Source organism: Buteo buteo, chromosome 13 (genome assembly GCF_964188355.1).
Source record: "Buteo buteo chromosome 13, bButBut1.hap1.1, whole genome shotgun sequence".
NCBI classification, from domain to species: domain Eukaryota; kingdom Metazoa; phylum Chordata; class Aves; order Accipitriformes; family Accipitridae; genus Buteo; species Buteo buteo.
Window position 1 is genome coordinate 13,313,324 of NC_134183.1, and position 15,948 is coordinate 13,329,271.

The 15,948-nt window shown below is 42.6% G+C and overlaps 1 long non-coding RNA gene across 2 annotated transcripts in view; it reads left to right on the forward strand.

Annotated features, from left to right (window-relative positions):
* The window catches only part of LOC142038901 (uncharacterized), a 92,230-nt gene extending 84,180 nt beyond the window's left edge, over positions 1-8,050 (forward strand). For both annotated transcript variants that reach the window (XR_012652723.1, XR_012652722.1), the window contains one exon: positions 7,766-8,050. This is a non-coding gene — a long non-coding RNA (uncharacterized LOC142038901). The remainder of the gene's footprint in view (positions 1-7,765) is intronic.
* Positions 8,051-15,948: the final 7,898 nt, after the last annotated feature.

Consider the following 15,948-nt stretch of genomic DNA (forward strand, 5'->3'; position numbering starts at 1 on the left):
ACCTCAATGTAATTGAACTAACAGTTAATAACTTACGATGTTGCCTGTCATGACATCAGAGATGCTAAGTCAGTTGCTAGTGTATTAACAAGTTGGTAACTTTCTTCTTATGTTCCATTGTATTCCAGAGATAAATTTTAAGTTAGAAATAAAAAGATGTCATAGAAATCAGATTGAAAATTCCAGCTATCAGAACCAAGCCCACCCTTCTGGTTATCAGAAGCAATCAGAATGCAATGAGATATGCAAGATAAAGAGAAATTGCTCAGCCTCAGCAATTCTACAGAACCCATACACTTACCTTGAAACTTTCAATGAGAGCAAGGAAAATAGTCCCAACGAGATTTTATAGAATCTGGTATGCAGATGCTCTGGATTCTTCCTCTTTCTTCGGTCAAAGCATTTTTGACCAACCTTCTTTGGCAAAGCATTGTTTGGCAGACTTACCTAAAGACATAATTGTCCTTTGATTTGAATAGATATAATTAGAAATTTTTTATATCTTACCAACTGTGTGGCTATAGCTACTATAAATAATTTGACAAGACAATTAAGGAGGGAATCTCGGTCAGTTAAGGCACTTAGAGAACTTGGATGCAGGACTTATGGATTATGCTGACATATTCTGGGTCACTTTCTGATCCATCCAAGATAGATTGGTACGCACTGCTGCAAGAATTTAAACTATACAATGCAGGTGGCAGCATTTATCTTCTTCACATGATGTTGTTAGGTTTATAAAGAAATACTTGAAAAATAACTGTATACAAAAACCTACAATTCATTGTGACTAAACCCAAGGTGTTTTTCTTGAAAATAGAAAACCAGAAACCTAATGTAGCTCAGATTCCTGCAGGGACAATATATCAGCTCTTGAAATGCTCATGTACAGAGTGCTTGAGATGATTTCCAGGGTCCTGAGATAAATACAGATGCTGATGGATATAAAGATAAATATAAAGGTACATTATATTTAAAAGATATTAAATTTCCCAGAAAGGAGAGGTATCTAAAGACATTCTGCATGTCCCTAATAATGAACAAGGAGTTGGAAATTTTTGTGGTATCCACTATATAACATATAAGAACAAAAGGTACCTTCTGATTTTAACAGCTAAAAATCACAGCATCCCCATGTCTGTAAAAAAGGAAGTGTTTTCAGTTGAGCAAAAAGGTGAAATTCCTGATTTACAGAGTTCAGCCAGAGGAAATATATAACAACTCTTACCTGAGCTGCTTTAAGTTGTGTCAGATTTAAACACATTCTTCCCCTGGTCATTGGCATTTTGGTTATTAAAAGAGCTCAGTGGATAACATGTGGGCAGAGTTAGAAAAATGGTGCATCAATCTGATGTAATATCCAGCATCAGGCAATGTCCTGTGCTTGTAAAGCCCATTCCAAGGAGGGCTGCAGCACTGCAGTGCCCACTTTTTTGGAGCCCAAACCCAGAGCTCACTGCTGAACTCCATGCTCAGGACATGGGAAGGCTGATGGAAACACTCTGCACCTTGCCCAGGAGGAGCCCAAAGCCAGCCAGTGGGAAATGGTGAGCGCAGGGGTGCATCTGAAGTCCTGCCTCTCTGGGGACCAGACACCAAGGGGGGCTGGCGGGGCCACCTCCCTCCAGCAGGACCCAGAGAGCAACTCTGCTCCCCAGCGTGGAGGGGGAGCAGACATTGCTCTGAGGGGCTCTTGCAGCTGAGTCCCCGGGGTGCTGGGGTGCCACGTGGTGTCCAGCGGCCCAGTGGCTATCGGTCCTGGCTGAGGAGGGGACAGAAAGGTCTTGGCAGCTCAGAGCCCGGGGTTAAGAAGACCGTGCAAGAAGAGCAAGGGATGGCTGAGGCCTCTCCCAGGATGGGACAGCTGGGGGCTTTCTCCCCTCAGATTGGGGACTGAAAATCTTTGACTTCCCAGTGGCCAATGACAAAGCCAATCTTCTCTATAGACCTCTTCTGGGGTTTTGCTGTTGTGTTGTCTAGGATGTTGACCCAGCTGTGTAACAGGCAGGAGTGAGGCACAAAGACAGGCAGCTCTGGGCATGCAGTCAGCCAAGGGAACGTCTAGTTTGGAAGGGAAGCAGCCAGTGAGTTGAGGTGTCTCCAGGTGTGGACAGTCACTCAGCAGTGCTTTTAGCATGGAGGGCTTGGGTATAGGAGCTGCTCTGCCCACATAAGCTAGTGTTAGAAACTAAAACATTTTTTGAAAGTGCTCTTAGACTCAGAGAATGGTAACATTTCCTATGAGACAGCCCATAAAATGGAAAAAGAGGGATTGTTCCTCACTTGCCCATCTCTGTAACTCCTTCCCCACTGCCTAAACAATACAGTAGGTCATCAAATGGAGGTTTTAGATCAGCTAGTCAATAGGGCTATGAAGTATCAAAGACAATATAACTAGTACTAAGAGCCCTACAGGACTAAAAGGAAGGACCATGCAAGTAACATGGTCTACTTGGTTGAGCAGACTAGCCCACAGAAAATGAACAGACATGTTTTAAAATCCAGGCTGTCAGATGGGGAACTGAATAGTTCACTCTCCTGGAGCTGTGCATAAGCAGATCCAAAACCTTCAGTAGCTTCTTGGAGACATCAACTCTGTTACCGACAGCACTACAACTTGGACCAATTAATGTTTTTACTTTCATATCCTGCCTTAGCTTGCAGAAGACTTTCAGAAAGGCTAGCCTTAACATAAGTTCAGAGTTCCCAAATATACAATTAGGAATTTGCAAAAATAGTTTAGTTCCTAAGTTTCCTGAAAAGAAGTAGTGTTTCTTCTTCATGAGTGAGCTTAACCTTGTTCTCTATAAAGTATGGCTATGAGGACTTCACTATGCATTTTTTACTTAAATAAAATGAAGACATCAAAGCTGTCCATGTTTTCCCTAGACAAGAGATAATCAGCAGAAGAAGTATAATTGAAAATGGATAGATGCGTGCCAGAGGAGAAAAACTCAACTGAAACAAGTTTGGGGTTTTTTTAATATGTGAGTTCTTGCTCTAAAATATCTAAGAAGTATTACCAGGGAAGAAAGGAGGCATGTAGAAAGGTTATTCTCAGTTCCTTTACAAGCAGGAGAAGCGTCTCTTATCTCCTGCAGGAAGGACCTGAGCAGTGTTGGAACAATCACCAGTATGTAAGAGCATATTTCCAGGGACTGTAGTTGGTTGTAAGCAGAAGACTCGTGGATCACAGTTGCTATTTTGCATCACGTAGGAACTACATACTGTGTGCATCTAAATTGTCTGGCAACTAGGCTTTGCAAAAAAATAAGTCCATTTGATTTGTGGTTTAAACTTATGATGAGCACTAGAAGTTGAACATGCATTGAGTGAGATGGCTGTAACTTCAGCATAAGACTAAGGAACTAACCAGACGTAGAGTAGTGTAAGGGCATCTGCTTGAATGATTTGATGTGAACACATATCAGCAAATTCTTCAGCCCTTTCATCTATGTCTTGACAGAAATTTTCAGGAACTCACTGAGATAGTGTGTTCCTGACACACACCCCAAAAAATGGATATTTCCTGTCTGTTCTCCTTGCTCTGGGATTACAGGTTGTGAACTCCACTCTCACAGGCAAACAAGGCCTAGAATCATCTGATTAAGAGACAAAGGAACCTTGCTTACATGGGAGCACTGGGAGATTTCCACAAGAACTCGGCTGGCTTAGAAGTGTCCATCCAGTAAATAGACTACCATCACAGTAGATCTAGAAAGCTGTTAAAATGAAGTGTTTAAGACCCTTCATAGGTCCTACATAGGCAGAAGTCTCTGGAACCAATTGCTAGTAGTGTGCAGAGTGCATATAGGTGCAGATTACTGCTCAAAAAGGAACAAGCTGTTGTTAAATGGGAACTCAACTTTCAACTGAGCTCTTTTTACTGTTTGTTCTCTCAAGCTCTGCTTTATAACTGAGAGTTTAAAATATCATGGCAAGAAATTGGTATTAAAACACATTTAGGAAGATTCAAAAAAATTTCCAAAATTCATCATATGGTTGCAGTCATAGGGGTTTCTCTTTTTCCTTAAATTTCTAATTAAAAATTTTCTTCATGTCCTGGTTTCAGCTGGGATAGAGTTAATTGTCTTCCTAGTAGCTGGTACAGTGCTATGTTTTGAGTTCAGTGTGCAAAGAATGTTGATAACACTGACGTTTTCAGTTATTGCTAAGTAGTGTTTAGACTAAAGTCAAGGATTTTTCAGCTTCTCATACCCAGCCAGCGAGAAAGCTGGAGGGGCACAAGAAGTTGGCACAGGACACAGCCAAGGCACCTGACCCAAAGTGGCCAATGGGGTATTCCACACCATGTGAAGTCACATCTAGTATAGAAACTGGGGGGAGTGGGGGTGGGGGATCACCACTCGGGGACTAGCTGGGTGTCGGTCAGCAGGTGGTGAGCAATTGCACTGCACATCATTTGTACATTCCAATCCTTTTATTATTACTGTTGTCATTTTTTAGTGTTATCATTATCATTATTAGTTTCTTCTTTTCTGTTCTATTAAACTGTTCTTAACCCACGAGTTTTACTTCTTTTCCTGATTTTCTCCCCCATCACACTGGGGGGGGGGGGGGAATGAATGAGAGGCTGCGTGATGCTTAGTTGCTGGCTGGGATTAAACCACAACACTTCAAAAGCATACCCATCTTTGAGGTGTCCTTACAGACTACACCTAGTGCACTTGTCTATTTTTCTGTTAGTTGGGTTGTACAACTAAGGTAATTGCTAATTTTTCAGGCACATCAAGGATACAGGGTTGAACAGTAAACTGCTCAGTGCTTGGCATTAAAAAATTCAGTGCCAATAAAATGAATGACAGTGTAAATTCAGTAAGTCCTGCTGGAGCGAACAGTAATTAAAGGCTTTTGCTAATTGTGAAGATAAATAGGACATATTTAACATTTAACATTTCATTTGAAAACTGTAATATCATACAATATTCTTTTTCCAGTTCTCATCAACCAAAATTTCCCTGCTTTTCCACAGATGCTGTTAAGATGCATATATTTTAAGCAAGAAAAAATGATTGACATCAATGGCAGCTGTGACAGAGCATGTGATGTTGATCACAAGATAGACATGAATTCCCAGTACAGATTTAGAAGGAAAGGCCTTTGCCACTTGGATTAGATTTGAAGATGTTGCAAAAAGAAAAGAGATCAGAAGAAAATACATGTAAAAGAGACTAAGAGGAAAAAAGTTCATTGCTTCTTTGCCAGTGAGAATGTCTGTGTATGATTATCACTTGTAACCGTATCCTCTAACGGTTCTTTCTAGGGACTAATAGTGATGTTAATGAAAGCTTGCAGGCAGTCTGTCCTTGAAAGCCCATGTACCATAGGACAGGAAACTCCTGCAAAGAAAATCGTAGTGTTTAATCATCTAGCCACTCATATGAGTGTGAAAAGCTTCTGGGCTACACAACATTTGCTTTTCTATCTTTCTGAAATACCTATGAAAGGCAGCTATTTGAATGCTAGCTCTTCATAAAGAATCTGCTGAAAGAAGCAACAATGCCTTAATGCAAAAAGAAAAATTAAATAGATCGTGCCCACCACTAACTTTCTCCCAGTACTGTTACTGTCTCTGCAGGGCTGGACTTCACTGCAGGGGAAAGCAAACCACAGCACAATCAAAAAGAGAAGAGGCAGAGTGAGAGCAGTCCCTGGATACAGAATGTCCTGCTCAGCAATGTGGCGTGGGCAAGGTGCTGCAGTGCTGACATTTCCAATGGAGAAGAGACTCAGGCATGCTGAAAATAGAACCATCTTGAGAAAGAGATGAGGCAGCTGCCTCACTCTCTGCCAGCGCTTAAGATATGACTTCTCTTCCATCAGGCTCTGTGTTAGCAGACAGAGAGAGAGAGAGAGAATACATAGCAACACACCATAGTCAAAGTGAAAATATGTACATAGACACGGATTTCCAGCCTACGGCCAGGCAAAATCTCACAGTGAGTTTTACATTTAGATTTGCATTGTGAACTGGAGATTTGCATTTGTAACATTCCTGTGTGGAAGGAAATTTCACAGCCTGGAAGTGTGCTACCTTCTTCATTAACTTTATCTATGAGTTTAATGTGATCATTAGTGGAAGAAACCTCATGGCTCTTGTTCAGGTGTCAGAACCTCCTACCAAAAATAAACCTAGGAAAAGAGTGATCGCAGGCCCCAGGTCTTTATATACTACTCATCCATTCTGATTTACAACTTGAAAGTGATTGAAGAGGAACGCTGCTGATTTCTTGCATTCAGCTAAGAAGGTCTTCACATCTTCTCTAGGTTAAATCTTACTATAAACAGGTTGCTCTGTGGCAGCTAGCAAATTCCAGAAGAGTAGAGAATAAATTGTGAGGTCCCATTTCTTCTTTCATTACGGTGCAGCAGTGAAATTCTGTGCAATTTATAATTTTTATATGCTCATCAAATACCTTTGGCAGTCTCACTAGCTTCCACTTTTTAACTAGGTTTCCCAGTACAGTCCCAATAATTTCAGACATCTTGGAGAGATTTGTTTATCCACTAGGGTATCTGCTCAGTGGGCAGTAAATTAGGAAGTCCTAGTATATAGGTTCATTCCAGCATAAAGGAACTTTCAAAAGTTAGGTAGCATCGTGCCTTGTACTGAGAAATTGTGACTCCTGAGTTCTGTCATGCAACTTTTCCTGAAGATTGGCTGCTGTGGCATTTATTTCTTACTGGTTGTATCTTTGGAGAGAATTCATTTAAGTCAATAAGCGTTAGTAGATTCCAACATAACACTGATTGTACTTACACGATGAACGTGTCCTCTGATCTATGCCTTGCAAGATTTTATTGCTTACACAGTGGCATAGTATGGGATACATGCAGGTAGAAAGAGATTTGGGGGATAACAAGATGCATTGCAGAGTGAAATTGGTTATAGAGGAGTACATTACTACTGCCATTAGATGAAGATTAAAAGCATGACTCCAAGTGATCTACTTATCTCCCACTCAGCATGAAGCTCACAGAATAAAGCAAACAACCCCTGCTAGTGAGCTCTGGGAGGCTGGAGAGAGCTCAGAACTGCTCAGCTTCTGCTCTGATAGGAAACCTCCTCCTGTGGATCGATGGCCTGGAGAGCAGGCTCAGGTGCCTATACAGATAGCAGTGTCTCCTGTGCCTGGGGACAGGTCACTTCAGCTGCTCCTCCTCAGGTGATTGGGGTCCCTGATGCCCCGACCAGGAACTGAGAGGTACTCAGGGCCATGGGAGGAACCAGGAATGTCTGCATGGATGTACTGCTTTCTGACAGATCATGGACCTGCATGAACTAAGCACAGGTGCAGCTGGGAGAGCAAAGATGCAGTATATGTGTGCCTGTCCCACCCTGTGTGTGGGCACGGAAAGGGCTAACATGTAGTATGAGGGACATCCCACCAAGAAGATGTCGTGGTCAGGTGAGTGAGGACAAGAAGAATGAGAGATACTGATCAGTGGAGAAATTGAGGTGGGGTAATGCAGGATAGGGGATGTAAAGACAGGAAGAAGAAATGAGTAAGGAACCTCTATGGAGGGACAGGCAGTGGAGAGAGAAGGTGCAGTAATATGGGTGCACGGTATATGAGGTGATACAGCAAAAGTTTTGCTGGAATGGAAAGGGCTTGAGCTAATCTCAGCTGTTGCACCTATAGGAATCCAAGAGGCAAACTCATTACAACATCATTCATTTCAGAATGGAGTGGAGCGTTCTTTAATTGCTGAATAACACTCTTCTCTTTACCATTTTTTTCAGTCTCAAAGAGCAAAAATCCCAAGAGGAGCTGTGTCCTTTGGAGATGAAAGTCGAGAATTGTGATGAAATCCTGTCCCCTTGCATGCAGATTTGCAAGACTGCTGCAGCCCCACACTTCTTACACACACTACACTTTGGAGGACAATGTGTTCTGTATTAATGATATGCGGGAGTGCAGTGCAGTCGGTGCAGTTCCACCTGGTGAGAACTTGTCCTGGCACCTAACTTCATTGCAATAAAGTCAAAAAGCAGTTCAGGGAAATGAGAAGCCCTTGCTGAAACTCAGTCTGTCTTTCTGTGAAATGTCATTTTTCCACTGGCTTTCTGCATAACATTTTCTTATTTCAATGTTTCTTTGTGACTCCCTCACTGAGAGGCTGGGCTCCAAGAGCTTTCTGCAGAGAAAATGCAGCCAACAGTGCTTTCTTATCATGCCATAACTACATTAATTGTCTTATATGTATACAAACAGAATCATATCCGGACTGTGTGTTTGGAAGGTTGTTGTCCACATCGCATGGTTGGAAACGTCATCATCTCATACCACTATCAGAATATCACAACTTCCAGAAAATCTTGCTGAAGGTGAATGGCAGATCTGAGGGAAGCAACACCAGAACAGTCCTGACTTCTGAACAGCACAGGGCACCGTTGATTTGCAGGTCATGATTCATTCCCTCCCCACTTCTCTGGAGAGCCATGTTAGAGAAAGAGCTGTGTCTGAGCTGCCTGTGGTGTCACTGGGCACCCACATCTCATGCTCATACTATTCAGTTGTGCCCATTGCAAGAAACAGCTAGGTTTCCATAGCAGAAGTACACAGTAAGTGTAAGGTCTGTGTCTAATACTGTTAAATTCCTTTGCTAAGAGTGCTCAAAATATATTAGTGTTCTAATATATGCTTATGGAAAACAACACTAAAAAATTGTAACAGCTGATCTTTACTGATGCCTTTCATGTTAGGATGTTGCTTCTTTTCATAGGCTAACTGCAATTCTTCCCTAGACATGGCAGCATAAATTTATGCCACTGATTTTGTACCTTGTCCCTTTTACTAAACCAGTATAATCAAATAATAACTTGTAAATTTTGCTGAGGTGTCAAGAGTACCTCTGACAGAACCTCTGCTAATCTCAGAGGAGAAAGGACCTGGGGAGCCAGAAGAAGAACCTCGTTAGACCAACAGTTACAGATGAGAGGCCTAGGTCTTTCCTTTAAAAAAAAAAAAAAAAGTCAGAGTAAGAAAGCATGTAATAAAAAATTCTCCCTGCCCTTTCTGTCCTTCTGGAGCAGGTCCTTTTCTCCAGTATTGGTTTCAGCTGTGGAATTTTTAGCTGTCTTGGTTCAGCAAGCTCTGCAAACCTTTCCCTTCTTTTGGTCATCCTTCTAGCTGATACTTTTGAGACCTGACTGTGTGCCTGCCCCCTTCTATTCTGAGCAGTCTGCTGCAGGCCCCTATGTTCAGATCTCCTTCTTGTACCTCTGTTCATCCCTTCACTCTGGAAGTTACCTCTCATCTTCCTGTCCTGTTTAAGTGCTATCAGGGAAGGGCCAGTCTTCCCTTCAAAAGACTTCACCTGACTCACAGTGAAGCAGGCAGGACAAGGCTTTCCCATCTCATTCCCAGTCACAGCCTTCTAACAAAATACAACTCCATTGATTGCAGGGTTGAAGAGAACTAATCAAAACCTATTGTTAAGCTGAGGATAGCAATCAGTTTCAAGTTTTTGGCAATACATGACAGTCACGTACAGCCTGTAGTCTCCAGAAATCAAACACAAAAGTGGGCATTACAATCAGACTTTATAAGTAAAACATTTAGACTACTCGCTCTCTGTGAGAACTTTCAAAGACATCTAGCTGAAACATCATCTGTTGTTCTTTCTTCATCATATTCTATGATTATTTTTAGACCCCAAAGTGGCCGTCCCACACTGCAGTTCTGTTAGGCAGGAACTTACCACTTGAGAAGGTTATTTGATTTCCATTGAAGGAAACAAGAGGCCTAGGTTTCAATGTAGAACATTAACTACAGAACACTTTGAATAAATAGCAAGACAAAAGCATACAGCACTCTTCTGTTCTATACAGAGGGATGATCAGCTTCCATTATGACCAGAGATTCTGGAGTTAAATTTTACACATCCCCATTGCTTTACTCTGGATCACACTTCTTCTAAAGGTGGATAGTCCAGGAGTTCTCCACAGATCGACTAACATTTCATTCTCTTCTGTGAAGTGGGTAAAACACAGGGTTTGGTCACTGGATCTTGATAAAATACTGGTCATCTGTTCAGAAAATCAAGTGATTTCCAGGTGATGTGTGAATAGCTTGTGATGAGATGTATGAGATGTTTCCTTGAGAAATCCATACTTCATAGCACAAAATACCCTTTCTCCAAACTTTCTATTTAATTCCTTTGTGTCCCAAGCACTTTCAGATCTAAAGGCTCTCTATGTAAGTAAAGCAAAAACTCTCAAGATTTGAACATTTTAAATCATTCTTTCCATTCTGACTGAAATATCTTAGTTTCAGTAGACTGAACTCAGAAAAAAAAAAAAACCCTGATCTAAATGCTACATCTGGAATACATACACATTTCTTCTTGTTGCCAATATAGGTTAACACATGCATTTAGGAAATGGACTTAACACCCAGAGGGTTACTAGAATAATTTATCTTGGGAATGGGTGCTAGGATATGACAAGTCTTTAGCTAAAGGAATCAAATTATCAACATACAACAAAATCAGTTGCCTCGTAATGCTAAATTGCTCAGAAAATGCAAAGATAAGCACCCAAGTTTATTGTTAAAAAATGAGAAAGATGTTCAGTATTTTTTACTGCTTAATGTTCATTTTCACACTAATCTTGAAGAAAATTCCTGATAGGATTTGCAGCTTGCAAATGCTGTTCTCAGCTATGCTGTTAGTATTTATAAAACATGCCAAGAGTGATCTTTGTGCCTGTGGATCCTTAATGAACAGACTGATAAGGAATGTGTAGCCTCATACTGAAGATCTCTGGGTAAAATAAGACCTCTCAGGAATGCTGGCATGAGACAAGGAGAAATGCTGGAACACTAATTCTCTGGTGCAAAGCTTCTTATTCTGACACTTCTGCTAAGATGTGGCTGGGCACTGGATCCTGGAGATGGTAAGGACACTTTTCACATGAAAACTTCTTTTTATTCTACTGAAAGGTGGGCGTTGTGTTGAATTAAATGGAATATGATGAGTGCTTTCTCTGCTCCTGGCACAGGGTATCTAGTCTGGGTAATTGTTTGTGGTTTATCTGGGTAAGACATGTCCTTCAGGGATTTGAGCTATCATTCCTGATGAGCAGTGGTAGAAAGGATAGAGTATAAAAGGAGCTGGGGATTATTTCTAGGGAAAAAACAGTGATGAGCCTAACAAATAAAAGACTAACCTGTTAATATGTAAGGTACATTGTGTCAGTTACTGGTTTGGCTATTGCAAAGATAAAACACAAGCGAGCTACCCTTTGTGTCTGTTGCTGTTCAGAACCTCCGTGTATCTCAAGCTAGCTATGAATGGACTGAGGTGGCCTTGCTATCTTCTGATCCTTTTCCTTTGTTTGGAGAATAATTTCTGCAATGCTTGATACAGTTATTATTTGACCTCACAGCAGGGAAAAAAAGAAGTGACTTCTACTTGGGAAGTTTCAACAGTAGACTTTAAACGAAGAAATGTCTTTACTTTGCTCCAATAACACCTAAGTAGCTGCCCACTGAGTAAAAGTAACAGTCTTGCAAAGAAAAGTGAAGAGGGAGAGCAAAATCAGCTAGAGATCAGAGACAGTTAACACACAGCACTTTTAGATTTAAAGAGGAACAGCTCTTGAGTGTACATGAGATTTCTATGGTTACTCAAATTCCTCCTATCTCCACAGCAAATGTCAGAGAAAGATATGCAAGCAGTAGGTCCTGGCTGAGGAGGAGACATTCAGGATGCCCTTTCCACCACATGCCAGAGCAGCCGAACAGCTTCAGTTACAGAACAGGTGAGTGGGGTGGACAGGCTCTGACAGCAATGGAAGGGGAAGGAAAAGGCAAAAAGAGTTGGAGAATGGCATGAAAGGAGAAGAAATGAGGACAGAAATATAAACTAAAATTACTAGACACTTGATTAATTGGCTTGTTTCTCTGCTGACAGTACACCTGTGAGAGAAGCAGGAGAGGCTACACTATGAAGATAGATTTGTTTAGATTTTCACAACTAGCTTTTTGTTGCTATAAGTGGATGTTACAATTATATCCAAAATTTTTACCAACTTTCTTCATAAAACAGGAAAGACTTCTGAACATTACAACTATTTAAATTACACAAGGCATTCTCAAGTGCAGAAAGAGTTTGTAGTATTGATACCATATGAGATGTTTTCTATTGGTAAATCCCATATTCATTATTTACATTAAAAAAAGAGGATTCTCAAAACTTGCTTTCAGTTTGGAGAATAATAGGATAACACCTCTCACTTGAGGACAGGATGTATTGCTGTTCATGCAAAATTAGCCTATTTTGATATTAGCCTAACGAGCTAAATGTGCAATGATCACTTCATTCTGTTACTGCCATGTCAGGTGGCACAGATCTGCCTCTTCAGCTCCCTGACAAATCCCTCCAGTTGGCCATATATTCCTGAAGCAGGGTGCCTTGTAGGCTCTCAGAGCAGAGGCATCCCATGACCCCACACTGCTGTTTGCTTCACATGTTTTGGACTTTACCTGTTTGGGCTCTGATTCCAAAGACTTCATGTATGTTGAACTGTATTTCTCCCAGCAGCACCATGCTGATGTCAGGGCTGTGCTGTTGGCATGGTACAGCCAGGCAGGTGCCTATCCTGTGGGAGGTGTAAGAGCACTGTCGTGAGACCTGAGCAACAAAGCTCAGGTGCTAGGTGATTTCCTCCTTCTCTGGGGTGTGATGGGGAACTCACAGTGTGAACTGTTGAATTTTACTTTATTGACAAAGAGTGTCTGAGGGGAAATGTTTTCAACTATTTATGCTACTAGTACTGGAACACTGCTTTTGTGCTGCAGAGATCCTCTGCCAATCCCCTGCCACCCATATGGGACAGAAGCTCTATTTGAGCCCATTAACTGCATCTACTTCAAACTTTTCTCTGAGACGTCTTTCTTTATGGCCATTATGAACCAACATTTTTTTCAGGACCTTTGCATTAGTACTGAGTAGATGACAGACAGCTTAACTCTAAAAATAGCGCATCAGTGCAAAGCAACCCCTGACCTCCACACATAGCAGACAGTCACAAGTCAAGAAGAAGAAAACTTTAGTTTGTCACCGGTGTTCTACATGTGTCCTAGTAATGTAATATATTGCATCCTCAATAAAGCTGCACTGTAATTCAAGCACAGGACAATATGTAGGGCAAGAATAATCTATGTAAAGATGGCTTTAGGAAGAGCACAACTTGACTGAGATGATTAGTTCAGACTGAAAATTATATCAAGTAGCAAGGATCCTAAAAAAACCCTGCACAATAAAACATCCTAAAAGAGTGATGTGAATTTAAAATCCTAAAAAATATGATAATTTTCAAGTAAGGCAGATCATATATTTAAGGTATATCTAATTTATAGTAAATATTTTTATGATTTTATTTTGTTCAAAATATATTTTCCAAAGTAAAGGTACTGTTTCTCTTATTCACATAATTACTTATACAACCCACTGAAATGTGAATTGTTTCCTCCTGCAGAAAATTTCTAGATTTGCAACAATAACATCCAAACACCAATACAGACCAAAAAAATGCCAGAAACCTTCAAAAATATCAACATGTCCTCTTTTTTGAATGTTAGCTTGTGATATGTTATAATCCCCACTTCCTTTCCTTCTTAGTTTAACAGCCGTAAACCGTGCATTTGTCTATCTCATCTAATATTCCCAAAAGTACTTTGTTTCTCTTCATTAAATTTCCTTCTGAAAATCTGAGACAATTTCTCCAGTTTCCCAGAGCTACTTCTAATTCTGATGCCATTTCGCCCTGCCAAAGTGCTTGGATGTCTTTCTCCCATAAGCTCTCAGGCCTTTCATAAAGTCTGCAATGTAACAACCATATGAGGTAATCACAGCAGGTAGTCATGGTAATCACGGTGTAGTTAAAATGGCAGCTCATGTGGCAGCTATATGGTGCGGTGGCCAAGTGTGGCACTGAGTACCACTGCTTTGAAAGTCAGCAGAAATCCCAGGACGGGATGCCCAAGTGCTCTTTACTGGCCATTGTGTATTTTACCACAGAGACTCTTGGCCCTGGAGACCCAGGTCTCTGATAGGCTCATGCTGGGACAGGCCATTGCTGTCTCAATAGCTGTATCATGAAGGAAATGTCACGTTCTGGCCACAGACTCCTCCTTGGAGACGGGATCGGCAGAGCCAAGGGCATGAAGTGCAGCTCACCTAAATGAGGCAAGTATCTGTTCTTGGCCTTCCAAGGCCCACCTGGAGTTGTGGCTAACTTATTGCCACAGACCAGGGCAGAAGTAGAGAAAAGACTTCACTCCTGTCAGTAAGAGGAAGGAGAGGATTTTAAGGCACTACAACCAGAGGGCACTTCTACGTCTGCAGCCTCAGCTGCACAGAGACTCCCAGACTGGACTGTCCCATTTGGGACAGTGATAGCGTCTTTGGGGGTGAGTGTTGCCCAGCCCCTGCCTCAACTGGGGTCCACACATGCTGCCATGGTGCATCAGCATTAATTGCATGGGGAGTCTTTGAGCATGTCTTCATTAATGCTTAGTGTCAAACAGGAAAATGCTATTGAAGCAAATCTCCCTGTTGTCCTGCACTTTGGTTTGCATGACAGGTGTGCTCTAGGGGCACATCTAACATGATCCCACCTCAGACAGGCATTCAGCTCTTGGGACTCCTACTCTTTCCCCTGAAAGCCATTTAGTCTAGGTGCCAGGTCCTCAGCACTTGCTGTTCTGCGCCACTGATCTTCTCCTATGGGGCCGCTTTACTCACTAAGGAAGAGGCAGCCTGTGTTTCAAGTGTATGTTAGTGACTGACCCTGCCTCTCACAGCAGCCCTGTCTCCCAGGCAGCTGGTCCTGCTGACATGTCCCAGAGGGAAAGGGGAAGCTGATGTGCGATTGCTCTCGCCCCAGCCCCAGGCTTCCCCTGCGAGAGGAAACTTCAGGACAGGAGAGGCAGACAAAGGAGATGAGGAGCAGGATTTCTTCTTCCCTCTGTAGCCCTGTTCTGCTTCTGTGTTTGAACAGTGAAGGTCTAGGTGGGCTTTTCTTGGGTCCACAGTGCCATTTTCACATCCATTTCATGGGGAAGAATATTGTGATTACTTATCTGTTTTGAAGTAGCTTAAAGGTAGACTATGGCAATGACTTGTCTACACTTCAGGCTGCAAAGGGCTTTCTCTGTTGCCTTTGCTGGCCTAAGAGTCTAGGAGGTCCTCATCTGTGAAGGCTGGATCTCATGGTCATCCTAGGATGAGTGAGGGTGATCCAGAGCCCTGGGCCTCTCCTGGTGCCTGCACTGTGAAGGTCCAGCCAGATCACGACTGTCAAAAGAGGTGCTGCAGTCACTCTCCCTAGGCTGCACGCTGACCTGTGGCTGCTTCTGTCAGCTCAGGGTCTCTTCTTTCAGCATTGATGACCCTAACAAGCCTGAGCCTTCTTTGGCCCACTCCGCGGGTCTTTGCTCTGTCCCAGTGGTGAATACATGAGACTGGCTGTCCCACCTGGTTGGATTTTCACCTTTCTGGTGTGATTCTTTCCTAGTGCGTGGGCCAGGAAGTTTCAGCAGCTCTAAAAGCACCCATTTTCAAGTGTGTCCCAGTTGCGGGTCTGTAGCGGACCAGCCACCCAGAGGAGGGTCCACCTTGGTGGCTCCATGCTGCCACCCCCTGGCAATGGGTGCCTTGAGCAGTGGGCCTGGTCGGCTGCTGCCTCCCGAGCTCCCTGTGACTGACAGGAGCCTGCTGGAGCCCTGTGACCGGTCCCCCCTGCTCCCAACCCCTGCTAATAATGCCACCATCCTTCTGCCAAGGATCCCTAAAAGAACCTGTGCGTCGCTCCGGTGACAGCTGACAGGACCTGAGCTGGGAATGAAACTGATGGGGCCTGTGTCCTCTGAACAACAGCCCCGGTGGCGAGGCGAAAGGCACAGCCACCGTCGCAAC